Genomic DNA, 16,463 nt, shown 5'->3' on the forward strand with positions numbered 1-16,463 from the left:
GTTAGCGAGATCGATGAAAACATGAGATGGATTTTCATGGGACACCAGGTTTGCTCATGAGGAGGTCAGAGAAGTACAGAGGCAGAAGTAGCTTGAGATGATCGTGACTGGCGAGATTGATGATTGCAACTCTTCACGTGGATTTTTTATGTGCATGCACGACAACCCTTCATTTGTGCCTTTGATCATCAGAATTGCTCAAATTGCAGGTTTATTGTCTGATTAATTAGAGATTTCTATATTGGAATGAAATTTTCTGAAATTTTGCTATCACGCTGGTCCTTACTAATTCAGTATATACTGTATTTTGAAGTTTTCAAAGATATATACTAGAATTTGAAGTTCCGATCATCCAATGTCTACTGTGGAGACCAGGAAGAATGATTACAGTTGCAGGGCCACCGCCGTTGCTGAACACAAACGGGGCTCGGAGCAGGCCAAGCTACGAGGTGGACCGGGCAACAGATCGTGGAGAGGCGCCCAACGTTTCTTTTTACTTCTGTTGATTGTGCCATCCAATTGGTTTAGACTTTTCACCACTGCTAATTACTAGGGGCGTACGGGTGCCAGACCTGGTAAGTGGCCTGCACGCTACGCTCTTTACAAATAATTTGCAACAATGCTTGCGCTCAATTTTTAGTTATTTCCCACTGTACCTTACAACAACTTCGTGATGTAGCACTACTTTGCACTAACATGCCTCTGCAGATATAAGTTGGTGATGATCTAATTATTTTTCAAGTCACAAGATGTAAATCTATCCCCAACCCATGATTACTTCAATTCTAGAAGATTCACATTTTTTTATTTTTATTTCAGGTTCTAAGCGAGATATTTTTGGTTGCAAAGTTGTAAAAGAAATATCTTCCTCAAAGTTGCAAATGAAATTTGTAGCACGATGATCACCTTAGTTGGGAGAGAGAGATCTAGTTATACGCATGCTTTCTTAGCTTCTGATTGTTATGTTTGGTTAATAATTTTTTAGGACATTCGGGTGAACATATTTTCCTGCAGTTCTTTAGCTCAAAAGTGGTTATGTTACGGGTGATAGGTTACTCAGCCAAGGGAATGCCCTTCTCCGTAAGGCCGTTATGAAGATAGAGTTTGAAATCTGGAAGTAGCTATTGTTGGGAAACGTAGTATTTCAAAAAATTTCCTACGATCACGCAAGATCTATCTAGAAGCATAGCAACGAGCGGGGAGAGTCTGTCCACGTACCCTCGTAGACCGAAAGGGAAGCGTTTAGTAACGCGGTTGATGTATTTGAACGTCTTCACGATCCAACCGATCCAAGTACCGAACGTACGGCACCTCCGTGTTCAGCACACGTTCAGTACGATGACGTCCCTCGAGCTCTTGATCCAGTTGAGGACGAGGGAGAGTTCCGTCAGCACGACGGCGTGGCAACGGTGATGATGAAGTTACCGGCGCAGGGCTTCGCCTAAGCACTACGACGATATGACCGAGGTGTGTAACTGTGGAGGGGGGCACCGCACACGGCTAAGACAAATCTTGGAGTGCCTTTGGGGTGCCCCCTGCCCACGTAAATAAAGGAGGGAGGGAGAGAGGCCGGCCCCCTAGGGGCGCGCCAAAAGTATGGAGTCCTACTAGGACTTCCAAGTCATAGTAGGAATCCCTTTCCTTTTCGGAGTAGGAGAGAAGGAAAGAGGGAAAGAGAGAGGGAGTAGGAACAGGCAAGGGGGGCGCCGCCCCCTTCTCCTAGTCCAATTCGGACCCATGGGGGGGGGGGGGGGGGCGCCACCTCCCCTTTGGCCTGCCTCCTCTTTTACCGTATGGCCCAGTAAGGCCCATTATTTCTCCCGGTGAATTCCCGTAACTCCCCGATACTCCGAAAAATACCCGAATCACTTGGAACCTTTCCGATGTCCGAATATAGCCTTCCAATATATGAATCTTTACCTCTCGACCATTTCGCGACTACTCGTCATGTCCGTGATCTCATCCGGGACTCCGAACAAACTTCGGTCATCAAATCACATAACTCATATTATAAATCATCATCGAACGTTAAGCGTGCGGACCCTACGGGTTCGAGAACTATGTAGACATGACCGAGACATATCTCCGGTCAATAACCAATAGCAGAACCTGGATGCTCATATTGGCTCCTACATATTCTACGAAGATCTTTATCGGTCAAACCGCATAAGAACATACGTCATTCCCTTTGTCATCGGTATGTTACTTGTCTGAGATTCGATCATCGGTATCATCATACCTAGTTCAATCTCATTACCGGCAAGTCTCTTTACTCGTTCCGTAATGCATCATCCCGTAACTAACTCATTAGTCACATTGCTTGCAAGGCTTATAATGATGTGCGTTACCGAGAGGGTCCAGAGATACCTCTCCGATACACGGAGTGACAAATCCTAATCTTGATCTATGCCAACCCAACAAAACACCTTCGGAGACACCTTAGAGCATCTTTATAATCACCCAGTTATGTTGTGATGTTTGATAGCACACAAGGTGTTCCTCCGGTATTCGGGAGTTGCATAATCTTATAGTCAGGGGAATATGTATATGTCATGAAGAAAGCAATAGCAACAAGACTTAACGATCATTATGCTAAGCTAACGGATGGGTCTTGTGCATCACATCATTGTCCTAATGATGTGATCCCGTTCATCAAATGACAACACATGTCTATGGTCAGGAAACTTAACCATCTTTGATTAACGAGCTAGTCTAGTAGAGGCATACTAGGGACACTTTGTTTTGTCTATGTATTCACACATGTATCAAGTTTCCGGTTAATACAATTCTAGCATGAATAATAAACATTTATCACGATATAAGAAAATAAAATAATAACTTTATTATTGCCTCTAGGGCATATTTCCTTCAGTCTTCGACTTGCACTAGAGTCAATAATCTAGTTCACATCGCCATGTGATTTAACACAAATAGTTCACATCATCATGTGATTAACATCCATAGTTCACATCGCCATGTGACCAACACTCAAAGGGTTTACTAGAATCAATAATCTAGTTCACATCGCTATGTGATTAACACCCAAGAGCACTAAGGTGTGATCATGTTTTGCCTGTGAGATAAATTTTAGTCTACGGTTCTGCAACATTCAGATCCGTATGTATTTTGCAAATTTCTATGTCTACAATGCTCTGCATGGAGCTACTCTAGTTAATTGCTCCCACTTTCAATATGTATCTAGATCGAGACTCAGAGTCATCCAGATCGGTGTCAAAGCTTGCATCGATGCAACTCTTTACGACGAACTCTTTATCACCTCCATAACCGAGAAATATTTCCTTATACTCTAAGGACAATTTTGACCAATGTCCAGTGATCTACTCCTAGATCACTATTGTACTCCCTTGCCAAACTCAGGGCAGGGTATACAATAGGTCTGGTACACAGCATGGCATACTTTATAAAACCTATAGCTGAGGCATAGGGAATGACCTTCATTCTCTCTCTATCTTCTGTCGTGGTCGGGCTTTGAGTCTTACTCAACTTCACACCTTGCAACACAGGCAAGAACTCCTTCTTTGACTGTTCCATTTTGAACTACTTCAAAAACTTGTCAAGGTATGAACTCATTGAAAAAAATTATCAAGCGTCTTGATCTATCTCTATAGATCTTGATGCTCAATATGTAAGCAGCTTCACCGAGCTCTTTCTTTTGAAAACTCCTTTCAAATACTCCATTATGCTTTCCAGAGAATTCTACATCATTTCCGATCAACAATATGTCATTCACATATACTTATCTGAAAGGCTGTACTGCTCCCACTCACTTTCTTGTAAATACAGGCTTCACCGCAAGTCTGTATAAAACTATATGCTTTGATCCACTCATCAAGTCGTATATTCCAACTCCGAGATGCTTGCACCAGTCCATAGATGGATCGCTGGAGCTTGCTCATTTTGTTAGCACCTTTAGGATTGACAAAACCTTCTGGCTGCATCATATACAACTCTTCTCTAATAAATCCATTAAGGAATGTAGTTTTGATATCCATTTGCCAGATTTCATAAAATGCGGCAATTGCTAACATGATTCAGACAGACTTAAGCATTGATATGAGTGAGAAAATCTCATCGTAGTCAACACCTTGAATTTGTCGAAAACCTTTTGCGACAATTCGAGCTTTGTAGATAGTAACACTACCATCAGCGTCTGTCTTCCTCTTGAAGATCCATTTATTCTCAACAGTTTGCTGATCATCAGGCATGTCCGCCAAAGTCCACACTTTGTTCTCATACATGGATCCCATATCAGATTTCAGGGACTCAAGCCATTTTACGGAATCTGGGCTCATCATCGTTTCATAGTTTGTAGGTTTATCATGGTCTAGTAACATTACTTCGAGAACAGGATTACCGTACCACTCTGGTGCGGACCGTACTCTAGTTGTCCTATGAGGTTCGGTAGTAACTTGATCTGAAGTTTCATGATCATCATCATTTAAGGAAATATGCCCTAGAGGCAATAATAAAGTTATTATTATTTCCTTATTTCATGATAAATGTTTATTATTCATGCTAGAATTGTATTAACCGGAAACATAATACATGTGTGAATACATAGACAAACATAGTGTCACTAGTATGCCTCTACTTGACTAGCTCGTTAATCAAAGATGGTTAAGTTTCCTAACCATAGACATGAGTTGTCATTTGATTAACGGGATCACATCATTAGGAGAATGATGTGATTGCCTTGACCCATTCGTTAGCTTAGCACTTGATCGTTTAGTATGTTGCTATTGCTTTCCTCATGACTTATACATGTTCCTATGACTATGAGATTATGCAACTCCCGTTTACCGGAGGAACACTTAGTGTGCTACCAAACGTTACAACGTAACTAGGTGATTATAAAGGTGCTCTACAGGTGTCTCCAAAGGTACTTGTTGAGTTGGCGTATTTCGAGATTAGGATTTGTCACTCCGATTGTCCGAGAGGTATCTCTGGGCCCTCTCGGTAATGCACATCACTATAAGCCTTGCAAGCAATGTGCCTAATGAGTTAGTTGCAGGATGATGCATTACGGAACGATTAAAGAGACTTGCCGGTAACGAGATTGAACTAGGTATTGACATACCGACGATCGAATCTCGGGCAAGTAACATATCGATGACAAAGGGAACAACGTATTGTTGTTATGCGGTTTGACCGATAAAGATCTTCGTAGAATATGTGGGAGCCAATATGAGCATCCAGGTTCCGCTATTGGTTATTGACCGGAGACATGTCTCGGTCATGTCTACATAGTTCTCGAACGCGTAGGGTCCGCACGCTTAACGTTCGGTGACGATTTGTATTATGAGTTTATGTGTTTTGATGTACCTAAGGTAGTTCGGAGTCCCGGATGAGATCGGGGACGTGACAAGGAGTCTCGAAATGGTCGAGACGTAAAGATCGATATATTGGACGACTATATTCGGACATCGGAAAGGTTCCGAGTGATTCGGGTATTTTTCGGAGTACCGGATGTTACGGGAATTCGCCGGGGAGGATATGGGCCTTATTGGGCTTTAGGGAAAAGAGAGAGAGGAGGGTCTGCGCGCCCTCCCAAGGCCTAGTCCAAATTGGACTAGGGGGAGGGGCTGCGCCCCCTCCTTCCTTCTCTTCTCTCTTCCCTTTCCTTGACTCCTACTCCTACTACTTGGAAGGGGGGGAATCCTACTCCCGGTGGGAGTAGGACTCCTCCAGGGCGCGCCATAGGGGCCAGCCCTCTCCCCCTCCTCCACTCCTTTATATACGTGGCTAGGGGGCACCCCATACACAAGTTGATCTGTTAATCTATTCCAGCCGTGTGCGGTGCCCCCCTCCACCATATTCCACCTCGGTCATATCGTAGCGGTGCTTAGGCGAAGCCCTACGTCGGTAGCAACATCATTACCGTCACCACGCCGTCGTGCTGACAGAACTCTCCCGTGAAGCTCTGCTGGATCGGAGTTCGCGGGACGTCATCGAGCTGAACGTGTGCTGAACTCGGAGGTGCCGTACGTTCGGTACTTGGGTCGGTCGGATCGTGAAGGCGTACGACTACATCAACCGCGTTGAGTTAACACTTCCGCTTTCGGTCTATGAGGGTACGTGGACATACTCTCCCCTCTCGTTGCTATGCATCACCATGATCCTGTGTGTGCGTAGGAAAATTTTGAAATTACTACGTTCCCCAACAGTGGCATCCGAGCCTGGTTTTATGCCTAGATGTTATATGCATGAGTAGAACACAAGTAAGTTGTGGGCGATACAAGTCATACTTCTTACCAGCATGTCATACTTTGGTTCGGCAGTATTGTTGGATGAAGCGGTATTGTTGCACATAGGTGGCTGGCGGGTGTCAGTTTCTCCAACTTTAGTTGAACGGAGTGTGGCTACGCCCGGTCCTTGAGAAGGTTAAAACAGCACTAACTTGACGAACTATCGTTGTGGTTTTGATGCGTAGGTAAGAACGGTTCTTGCTCAGCCCGTAGCAGCCACGTAAAACTTGCAACAACAAAGTAGAGGACGTCTAACTTGTTTTTGCAGGGCATGTTATGATGTGATATGGTCAAGACATGATGCTATATTTTATTGTATGAGATGATCATGTTTTGTAACCGAGTTATCGGCAACTGTCAGGAGCCATATGGTTGTCGCTTTATTGTATGCAATGCAATCGCCCTGTAATGCTTTACTTTATCACTAAGCGGTAGCGATAGTCGTAGAAGCAAAAGTTGGCGAGACAACAACGATGCTACGATGGAGATCAAGGTGCCGTGCCAATGACGATGGTGATCACGACGGTGCTTCGGAGATGGAGATCACAAGCACAAGATGATGATGGCCATATCATATCACTTATATTGATTGCATGTGATGTTTATCTTTTATGCATCTTATTTTGCTTTGATTGGCGGTAGCATTATAAGATGATCTCTCACTAAATTTCAAGATAAAAGTGTTCTCCCTGAGTATGCACCGTTGCCAAAGTTCGTCGTGCCGAGACACCACGTGATGATCGGGTGTGATAAGCTATACGTTCATCTAGAACGGGTGCAAGCCTTGCACACGCGGAATACTCGGCTTAAACTTGACGAGCCTAGCATATGCAGATATGGCCTCGGAACACTGAGACCGAAAGGTCGAGCGTGAATCATATAGTAGATATGATCAACATAGTGATGTTCACCATTGAAAACTACTCCATTTCACGTGACGATCGGTTATGGTTTAGTTAATTTGGATCACGTGATCACTTAGATGATTAGAGAGATGTCTATCTAAGTGGGAGTTCTTAAGTAATATGATTAATTGAACTTTAATTTATCATGAACTTAGTCCTGGTAGTATTAACATATCTATGTTGTAGAACTATAGCTCGCGTTTAGCTCCCCTGTTTATTTTGATATGTTCCTAGAGAAAAACTATGTTGAAAGATGTTAGTAGCAATGATGCGGACTTGGTCCGTGATCTGAGGATTATCCTCATTGCTGCACAGAAGAATTATGTCCTTGATGCACCGCTAGGTGACGGACCTATTGCAGGAGCATATGCAGACATTATGAACGTTTGGCAAAGCTCGGTATGATGACTACTTGATAGTTTAGTGCACCATGCTTTACGGCTAAGAATCAGGGCTTTAGAGACGTTTTGAACGCCATGGAGCATATGAGATGTTCCAAGAGTTGAAATTAGTATTTCAGACTCATGCCCATGTCAAAAGGTATGAGACCTTTGACAAGTACTTTGCCTACAAGATGGAGGAGAATTTCTCAGCTAGCGAGCATGTGCTCAGAATGTTTGAGTACCACAATCACTTGAATCAAGTGCAAGTTAATCTTCCAGATAAAATAGTGATTGACAAAGTTCTCTAGTCACTATCACCAAGTTACTAGAACTTCATGATGAACTATAATATGCAAGGGATAACGGAAACGATTCCCAAGCTCTTTGTGATGCTGAAATCGACGAAGGTAGAAATCAAGAAAAACATCAAGTGTTGATGGTTGACAAGACCACAAGTTTCAAGAAAAGGGGCAAAGGGAAGAAGGGGAACTGCAAGAAGAACGGCAAGCAAGTTGCTGCTCGAGTGAAGAAGCCCAAGTCTGGACCTAAGCCTGAGACTAAGTGCTTCTACTGCAAAGGGACTGGTCATTGGAAGCGGAACTACCCCAAGTAATTGGCGGATAAGAAGGATGGCAAAGTGAACATAGGTATATTTGATATACATGTTATTGATGTGTACTTTACTAATGTTTATAGCAACCCCTCAGTATTTGATACTAGTTCAGTTGCTAAGAGTAGTAACTCGAAACGGGAGTTGCAGAATGAACAGAAACTAGTTAAGGGTGAAGTGATGACGTGTGTTGGATGTAGTTCCAAGATTGATATGATCATCATCGCACACTCCCTATACTTTTGAGATTAGTGTTGAACCTAAATAAGTGTTATTTGGTGTTTGCGTTGAGCATGAATATGATTTGATCATGTTTATTGCAATACGGTTATTCATTTAAGTTAGAGAATAATTGTTGTTCTGTTTACATGAATAAAACCTTCTATGGTCATACACCCAATGAAAATGGTTTGTTGGATCTCGATCGTAGTAATACATATATTCATAATATTGAAGCCAAAAAGATGCAAAGTTAATAATGATAGTGCAACTTGTTTGTGGCACTGCCGTTTAGGTCATATTGGTATAAAGCGCATGAAGAAACTCCTTGCTGATGGGATTTTGGAATCACTTGATTATGAATCAGTTGATGCTTGCGAACCATGCCTTATGGGCAAGATGACTAAGAATCCGTTCTCCGGAACAATGGAGCGCACAACTGACTTATTGGAAATAATACATACTGATGTATCCGATCCGATGAGTGTTGAGGCTCGCGGCGGGTATCATTATTTTCTGACCTTCACAGATGATTTGAGCAGATATGGGCATATCTACTTGATGAAACATAAGTCTGAAACATTTGAAAAAGTTCAAAGAATTTCAGAGTGAAGTGGAAAATCATCATAACAAGAAAATAAAGTTTCTACAATCTGATCATGGAGACGAATATTTGAGTTACGAGTTTGGTCTTCAATTAAAACAATGTGGAATAGTTTCACAAATTCATGCCACCTGGAACACCACAGCATAATGGTGTGTCCGAACGTCATAACCGTACTTTATTGGATATAGTGCAATCTATGATGTCACTTACCGATTTACCACTATCGTTTTGGGGTTATGCATTAGATACAGCTGTATTCACATTAAAAAGGGCACCATCTAAATCCGTTAAGACGACACCGTATGAACTGTGGTTTAGCAAGAAACCTAAGCTGTCGTTTCTTAAAGTTTGGGGTTGCGATGCTTATGTGAAAAAATTTCATCTTGATAAGCTAAAACCCAAGTCGGAGAAGTAAATCGTCATAGGATACCCAAAAGAAACTGTTGGGTACACCTTCTATCACAGATCCGAAGGCAAGATATTCGTTTCTGAGAATGGATCCTTTCTAGAGAAGTAGCTTCTCTCGAAAGAAGTGAGTGGGAGGAAAGTAGAACTTGATGAGGTAACTGTACCTGCTCCCTTAATGGAAAGTAGTTCATCAGAGAAATCGGTTCCTGTGACTCCTACACCAATTAGTGAGGAAGCTAATGATGATGATCATGTAACTTCAGATCAAGTTACTAGTGAACCTCGTAGGTCAACTGGTGTAAGATTCACACCAGAGTGGTACGGTAATCCTGTTCTGGAAGTCATGTTACTAGACCATGACGAACCTGCGAACTATGAGGAAGCGATGATGAGCCCAGATTCTGGAACTGGCTTAAGGCCATGAAATCTGATATGCGATCCATGTATGAGAACAAAGTGCGGACTTTGGTTGACTTTCCTGATGACCAGCAAGCCATAGCAAATAAATGGATCTTCAAGAGGAAGACGGACGCTGATAGTAGTGTTACTATCTACAAAGCTAGGTTTGTTGAAAAAGGTTTTTGACAAAGTTCAAGGTGTTGACTACGATGAGATTTTCTCACTCGTAGCGATGCTTAAGTCTGTCCGAATCATGTTAGCAAATTCCACATTTTATGAAATCTGGCAAATGGATGTCAAAACTACGTTCCTTAATGGATTTTTTAAAGAAGAGTTGTATATGATGCAACCAGAAGGTTTTGTCAATCCTAAAGGTGTTAACAAAATGTGCAAGCTCCAGCGATCCATCTATGGACTGGTGCAAGCATCTCGGAGTTGGAATATACGCTTTGATGAGTTGATCAGAGCATATAGTTTTATACAGACTTACGGTGAAGCCTGTATTTACAAGAAAGTGAGTGGGAGCACTACAACATTTCTAATAAATATATGTGAATGACATATTGTTGATCGGAAATAATGTAGAATTTTCTGGAAAGCATAAAGGAGTATTTGAAAGGAGTTTTTCAAAGAAAGACCTCGGTGAAGCTGCTACATATTGAGCATCAAGATCTATAGAGATAGATCAAGACGCTTGATTAGTTTTTTCAATGAGTACATACCTTGACAAGATTTGAAATAGTTCAAAATGGAACAGCCAAAGAAAGAGTTCTTGCCTGTGTTACAAGGTGTGAAATTGAGTAAGACTCAAAGCCCGACCACGGTAGAAGATAGAAAGAGAATGAAAGTCATTCCCTATGCCTCAGCCATAGGTTCTATAAAGTATGCCATGCTATGTACCAGATCTATTGTATACCCTACCACTGATTTTTACAAGGGAGTACAATAGTGATTTAGGAGTAGATCACTGGACAGCGGTCAAAATTATCCTTAGTGGAATAAGGATATGTTTCTCGATTATGGAGGTGACAAAAATGTTCGTCGTAAAGGGGTACGTCGATGCAAGTTTTTGACACTGATCCAGATGACTCTAAATCTCAATCTGGACACATATTGAAAGTGGGAGAAATTAGCTAGAGTAGCTCCATGCAGAGCATTGTTGACATAGAAATTTGCAAAATACATACGGATCTGAATGTGACAGACCCGTTGACTAAAATTATCTCACAAGCAAAACATGATCACACCTTAGTACTCTTTGGGTGTTAATCACATAGCGATGTGAACTAGATTACTGACTCTAGTAAACCCTTTGGGTGTTGGTCACATCTCGATGTGAACTATGGGTGTTAACCACATAAAGATGTGAACTATTGATGTTAAATCACATGGCGATGTGAACTAGATTATTGACTCTAGTGCAAGTGGGAGACTGAAGGAAATATGCCCTAGAGGCAATAATAAAGTTATTATTTATTTCCTTATTTCATGATAAAAGTTTATTATTCATGCTAGAATTGTATTAACCGGAAACATAATACATTTGTGAATACATAGACAAACATAGTGTCACTAGTATGCCTCTACTTGACTAGCTCGTTAATCAAAGATGGTTAAGTTTCCTAACCATAGACATGAGTTGTCATTTGATTAACGGGATCACATCTAGGAGAATGATGTGATTGACTTGACCCATTCCGTTAGCTTAGCACTTGATCGTTTAGTATGTTGCTATTGCTTTCTTCATGACTTATACATGTTCCTATGGCTATGAGATTATGCAACTCCCGTTTACCGGAGGAACAGTTTGTGTGCTACCAAACGTCACAACGTAACTGGGTGATTACAAAGGTGCTCTACAGGTGTCTCCGAAGGTACTTGTTGAGTTGGCGTATTTCGAGATTAGGATTTGTCACTCCGATTGTCGGAGAGGTATCTCTGTGCCCTCTCAGTAATGCACATCACTATAAGCCTTGCAAGCAATGTGACTAATGAGTTAGTTGCGGGATGATGCATTACGGAACGAGTAAAGAGACTTGCCGGTAACGAGATTGAACTAGGTATTGAGATACCGACGATTGAATCTCGGGCAAGGAACATACCGATGTCAAAGGGAACAACGTATGTTGTTATGCGGTTTGACCGATAAAGATCTTCGTAGAATATGTGGGAGCCAATATGAGCATCTAGGTTCCGCTATTGGTTATTGACCGGAGACGTGTCTCGGTCATGTCTACATAGTTCTCGAACCCGTAGGGTCCGCACGCTTAACATTCGGTGACGATTTGTATTATGAGTTTATGTGTTTTGATGTACCGAAGGTAGTTCGGAGTCCCGGATGAGATCGGGGACATGACGAGGAGTCTCGAAATGGTCGAGACGTAAAGATTGATATATTGGACAACTATATTCGGACATCGGAAAGGTTCCGAGTGATTCAGGTATTTTTCGGAGTACGGGAGAGTTATGGGAATTTGCCGGGGAGTATATGGGCCTTATTGGGCTTTAGGGAAAAGAGAGAGGAGAGGCTGCGCCCCCCCCCCCCAAGGCCTAGTCCGACTTGGACTCGGGGGAGGGGCTGCGCCCCCTCCTTCCTTCTCTTCTCTCTTCCCTTTCCTTGACTCCTACTCCTACTACTTGGAAGGGGGGGAATCCTACTCCCGGTGGGAGTAGGACTCCTCCAGGGCGCGCCATAGGGGCCGGCCCTCTCCCCCCTCCTCCACTCCTTTATATACGTGGCCAGGGGGCACCCCATACACAAGTTGATCTGTTAATCTATTCCAGCCATGTGCGGTGCCCCCCTCCACCATATTCCACCTCGGTCATATCGTAGCGGTGCTTAGGGGAAGCCCTGCGTCGGTAGCAACATCATCACCATCACCACGCCGTCGTGCTACCGGAACTCTCCCGTGAAGCTCTGCTGGATCGGAGTTCACGTGACGTCATCGAGCTGAACGTGTGCTGAACTCGGAGGTGCCGTACGTTCGGTACTTGGATCGGTCGGATCGTGAAGACGTACGACTACATCAACCGCGTTGAGTTAACGCTTCCGCTTTCGGTCTACGAGGGTACGTGGACATACTCTCCCCTCTCGTTGCTATGCATCACCATGATCCTGTGTGTGCGTAGGAAAATTTTGAAATTACTACGTTCCCCAACAATCATTAGCTTCCTCACTAATTGGTGTAGGAATCACGGGAACTGATTTCTGTGATGAACTACTTTCCAATTTGGGAGAAGGTACAATTACCTCATCTAGTTATACTTTCCTCCCACTCACTTCTTTCGAGAGAAACTCCTTCTCTAGAAAGGATCCATTTTTAGCAACGAATATATTGCCTTTGGATCTGTGATAGAAGGTGTACCCAACAGTCTCCTTTGGGTATCCTATGAAGACGCATTTCTCCGATTTGGGTTCGAGCTTATGAGGTTGAAGTTTTTTCACATAAGCATCGTAGCGCCAAACTTTAAGAAATGACGGATTTCGTTTCTTGCTAAACCACAATTCATACGGTGTCGTCTCAATGGATTTAGACGGTGCCCTATTTAAAGTGAATGCAGCTGTCTCTAATGGATAACCCCAAAAACGATAGTGGTAAATCGGTAATAGACATCATAGATCGCACCATATCTAATAAAGTACGGTTACGACAATCGGACACACCATTATGCTGTGGTGTTGCAGGTGGTGTGAGTTGTGAAACTATTCCACATTGTTTTAAATGAAGGCCAAACTCGTAACTCAAATATTTGTCTCTGCTATCAGATCGTAGAAACTTTATTTTCTTGTTACGATGATTCTCCACTTCACTATGAAATTCTTTGAACTTTTTAACTGTTTCAGACATGTGTTTCATTAAGTAGATATACCCATATCTGCTCAAATCATCTGTGAAGGTCAGAAAATAACGATACCCGCTGCGATCCTTAACACTCATCAGACCGCATACATCGGTATGTATTATTTTCAATAAGTTAGTTAGCTCGCTCCATTGTTCTGGAGAACGGAGTTTTAGTCATCTTGCCCATGAGGCATGGTTCGCAAGCATCAAATGAATTATAATCAAGTGATTCCAAAAGCCCATCAGCATGGAGTTTCTTCATGCGCTTTACACCAATATGACCTAGTTAAACGGCAGTGCCATAAATAAGTTGCACTATCATTATTAACTTTTCATCTTTTGGCTTCAATATTATGAATATGTGTATCACTACGATCGAGATCCAACAAACTATTTTCATTGGGTGTATGACCATAGAAGGTTTTATTCATGTAAACAGAACAACAATTATTCTCTGACTTTAAATGAATAACCATATTGCAATAAACATGATCAAATCATATTCATGCTCAACGCAAACACCAAATAACATTTATTTAGGTTCAACACTAATCCCGAAAGTGTAGGGAGTGTGCGATGATGATCATATCAATTTTGGAACCACTTGCAACACACATCGTCAATTCACCCTTAACTAGTATCTATTCATTCTGCAACTCCTGTTTCGAGTTACTAATCTTAGCAACTGAACCGGTATCAAATACCCAGGGGTTGCTACGAACACTAGTAAAGTACACATCAATAATCTGTATATCAAATATACCTTTGTTCACTTTGCCATCCTTCTTATGCGCCAAATATTTGGGGTAGTTCCACTTCTAGTGACCATTCCCTTTGCAGTAGAAGCACTCATTTTCAGGCTTAGGTCCAGCTTTGGGCTTCTTCATCGGAGTGGCAACTTGCTTGCCATTCTTCTTGAAGTTCCCTTTCTTTCCCTTGCCCTTTTACTTGAAACTAGTGGTCTTGTAAACCATCAACACTTGATGCTCTTTCTTGATTTCTACCTTCGCCGATTTTAACATCGCGAAGAGCTCGGGAATCGTTTTCGTCATCCCTTGCATATTATAGTTCATCATGAAGTTCCAGTAACTTGGTGATGGTGACTTGAGAACTCTGCCAATCACTATCTTATCTGGACGATTAACTCCCACTTGATTCAAGCGATTATAGTACTCAGACATTCTGAGCAAAAGCTCACTGGTTGAGCTATTCTCCTCCATCTTGTAGGCAAAGTACTTGTGAGAGGTCTCATACCTCTCGACTCGGGCATGAGTCTGAAATACCAATTTCAGCTCATGGAACATCTTATATGTTCTATGGCGTTCAAAACATTTTGAAGTCCCGGTTCTAAGCCGTAAAGCATGGCGCACTAAACTATCAAGTAGTCATCATACCGAGCTTGCCAAACGTTCATAACGTCAGCATATGCTGCTGCAATAGGTCCGTCACCTAGCGTTGCATCAAGGACATAATTCTTCTATGCAGCAATGAGGATAATCCTCAGATCACGGACCCAATCCGCATCATTGCTACTATCATCTTTCAACTTATTTTTCTCTAGGAACATATCAAAAAATAAACGGGGAGCTACATCGCGAGCTATTGATCTACAACATGATTTGCAAATACTATCAGGACTAAGTTCGTGATAAATTAAAGTTCAATTAAGGGACAATTGCATTTTTACCCCTAGTTGGTTCCTACCCACGGGTTTTGCCCTTACTTTTCGAGCTTGCTCAGTTTTGCCCTTACTTTTTCCGTCGAGGTCCCTCGAATGCCCTTTGACCGTTTGACAAAAACTTTGAAAATTCATAACTAATTCATATGAACTCAGAAAAATGCAAATAAGATATCAAAATGTTCAGATAAGCATTACCTTTATGTGCATATCATTTGCATTCAGGACAAAAGCACAATTTATACCACCTGAGCTAATTAATGTTATTAACATTATTAAAAATAAAAGGTATAAACAATATTATTTTTCATGAATAAAAATTACATGCAAATGTAGGTGATGTTTTCTGAACATCATGATATCTTATTTGCATTTTTCTGAGTTTGTATCAACTTGTTATGAAGTTTCCAAATAATGGTCAAAGTCGTTAGAACATTCTTAACAAGATGATACGAACTCAGAAAAATGCAAATAAGATATCTGGATGTTCAGAAAACATCACCTACATTTGCATGTAACTTTTATTCATGAAAAAAAAATATTGTTTATACCTTTTTATTTTTAATAATCTTAATAACATTAATTACCTCAGTTAGTTTAAAGGGTGCTTTTGTCCTGAATGCAAATGATATGCACATAAAGGTAATGTTTATCTGAACATTTTTATATCTTATTTTCATTTTTATGAGTTCATATGAATTAGTTATGAATTTTCAAAGTTTTGGTCAAACGGTCAAAGGGCATTCGAGGGACCACGACGGAAAAAGTAAGGGCAAAACTGAGCAAGCTCGAAAAGTAAGGGCAAAACCCGTGGGTAGGAACCAACTAGGGGTAAAAATGCAATTTTCCCTTCAATTAATCATATTACTTAAGAACTCCCACTTAGATAGACATCCCTCGAGTCATCTAAATGATCACGTGATCCAAATCAACTAAACCATGTCCGATCATCACGTGAGATGGAGTAGTTTTCAATGGTGAACATCGCTATGTTGATCATATGTACTATATGATTCACGCTCGGCCTTTCGGTCTTAGTGTTCCGAGGCCATATCTGCATATGCTAGGCTCGTCAAATTTAACCCGAGAATTCTGCATGTGCAAAACTGGCTTGCACCCGTTGTATGTGAACATAGAGCTTATCAC

This window comes from Triticum aestivum, chromosome 3D, assembly GCF_018294505.1.
Source record: "Triticum aestivum cultivar Chinese Spring chromosome 3D, IWGSC CS RefSeq v2.1, whole genome shotgun sequence".
Lineage (NCBI taxonomy): Eukaryota > Viridiplantae > Streptophyta > Magnoliopsida > Poales > Poaceae > Triticum > Triticum aestivum.